This window comes from Nycticebus coucang, chromosome 21 (genome assembly GCF_027406575.1).
Source record: "Nycticebus coucang isolate mNycCou1 chromosome 21, mNycCou1.pri, whole genome shotgun sequence".
Classification (NCBI taxonomy): Eukaryota; Metazoa; Chordata; class Mammalia; order Primates; family Lorisidae; genus Nycticebus; species Nycticebus coucang.
Genome location: NC_069800.1, coordinates 32,581,149 through 32,583,489, shown reverse-complemented (window position 1 = coordinate 32,583,489; position 2,341 = coordinate 32,581,149). Strand labels below are relative to the sequence as shown.

General features: G+C 42.5%; 1 non-coding gene across 1 annotated transcript; it reads right to left on the bottom strand.

Annotated features, from left to right (window-relative positions):
• Positions 1-529: 529 nt before the first annotated feature.
• LOC128574426 (U4 spliceosomal RNA) lies at positions 530-671 on the bottom strand. Its single transcript, XR_008376780.1, has one exon. It is a non-coding gene; the product is annotated as a U4 spliceosomal RNA (small nuclear RNA).
• Between the last annotated feature and the right edge of the window lie 1,670 nt (positions 672-2,341).

The following is a 2,341-nucleotide window of genomic DNA, read 5'->3' as shown; positions in this document are numbered from 1 at the left end:
ACCCCTAAAAGCTGTACTTTTACCAAAATCCTTTACCTTGTGAGGTTTATGTGTTTTATTTATTCTATGTTCAAACTTTTTAGTCTCTGGAGAGGAAAACCCTGAAAAACAAATCTACTTGGTTCGAATCCTTTACTCACAGTGTGAAACCTTAGGTGATCTGTGTAACCTCTATCGGTTACTTTACCAGTGAACCATAGATGAGGTTACAGCTGTTGGCTGCAGCCCTACTGGAAAGTCTGCAGAGTGGCCCAAGCTGGCACATTCTTAGTAAATTAATCTATCATTATGGCTGAACCATCTCAAGATGCCTAAAAAAATGTGAAGGCTTAAGAAATTGACACATTATTGACTTTTTTGTTCCTTAGCATCTTGTCATCCCTCAATTCTGACTTTCTCTTCTGTTATTGGTTTATAATCCATGGCTCTGTGTCTACCATAATAATGACATTATATTATATATTGTATATGTCATTATATACAATAATAAACATTATATCATATTTCCAATACTATGTGTAGTTTCATTATTTTTTTAAATAATTCAAAAATTGCCAATGCCGACTACATTTCAAGTTGTCATGGCAGGGTATTGGGCAAATTTTTCAATTAGCAATAAATTGCGCCTCGGATAAAGCTCATTGACTATGATATTGCCACTGAGCAAAGCTACTATGTGTAGTTTCATGGCATTTATACAAATGATTTGGGCACATTTTACTCAGAATATGTTTGAATCAACTTATTTATGTTGTTATGAACAGTTTGGTAATATCAGTACAATTCAGTGATAACAAAGAGAAGTAAAGTCAATTCCACTTTAGCCAAACTCTTCTTCACTTCTTTTAATCCTAAAGATTTTTGCACATTGCTGTTAAACCAACATATTGTTCTCAGAAAAGGTGAGCAAATTCAGTGTTGTTCTTGAACTATTTTTCTAAAAATTTTGATTTCATCTTGATCAAAGAGGGTGGAACTAAATATTTATCCCAGTAGAAAAATCTTTAAGGATTTATGTGGGGAAAAGGAAAAACACAGAAAATGGCAATAGTTTCACAGGGGTTCCCTAAACCTGAAAAACTGTTGTAACTTGTGCCTAGAAAAATAGCTGAAGCCAGGTGTGGTGGCACACATCTGTGGTCCTAGCTACTTGGGAGGCTGAGGCAGGAGGATCACTTGAGCCCAGAAGTTCTAGACTGTAGTGAGCTATAATTTTACCACTGTAACCTGGGCAACAGAACTGGATCTTGTCTCAAAATACAGAAAAAAAAAAAAAAAAAAAAAAAGAAAAGAAAAGGAAGAGGAAAGGAAAGAAAAGGAAAGGAAAAGAAAGGACACAAGAAAAGAAAAGAAAAGAGGGCGGCGCCTGTGGCTCAGTGAGTAGGGCGCCGGCCCCATATACCGAGGGTGGTGGGTTCAAACCCAGCCCCGGACAAACTGCAACTAAAAAATAGCCGGGCGTTGTGGCGGGCGCCTGTAGTCCCAGCTGCTCGGGAGGCTGAGGCAAGAGAATCACGTAAGCCCAAGAGCTGGAGGTTGCTGTGAGCCGTGTGACGCCACGGCACTTTACCCGAGGGCGGTACAGTGAGACTCTGTCTCTACAAAAAAAAAAAAAAAAGAAAAGAAAAGAAAAGAGGCGGCACCTGTGGCTCAGTGAGTAAGGCACCGGCCCCATATGCCGAGGGTAGCGGGTTCAAACCTGGCCCCAGTCAAACTGCAACAACAACAAAAAAATAGCCAGGCATTGTGGTGGGCGCCTGTAGTCCCAGCTACTCTGGAGGCTGAGGCAAGAGAATTGCCTAGGCCCCAGAGCTGGAGGTTGCTGTGAGCTGTGATGCCATAGCACTGTACCAAGGGCGACAAAGTAAGACAAAGTAAGACTCTGTCTCTAAAAAAAAAGAAAGAAAGAAAAGAGGCAGTGGATGTTAGAAGGTGGTAGGCAAGTAGTTGTCCTAAAACTGTCAAAAGAAGCTCAAGAGGGCTTGGGAATTGGAGAACCACATCCTTCACATGGTTGAGCCTCAAGAGTAGCTCATCCCTTTCTCCGATGCCGTTCCTCCTAGTCAGATGACATTTACCAAACTTTAACTCAATAAATAGAAAAATAAAATACGGGGCGGTGCCTGTGGCTCAGTGAGTAGGGCACAGGCCCATATGCCGAGGGTGGCAGGTTCAAACCCAGCCCGGGCTAAACTGCAACAACAACAAAAAAATAGCCGGGCGTTGTGGTGGGCGCCTGTAGTCCCAGCTGCTCTGGAGGCTGAGGCAGGAGAATCGCGTAAGCCCAAGAGTTAGAAGTTGCTGTGAGCCGTGTGACGCCACGGCACTCTACCCGAGGGCG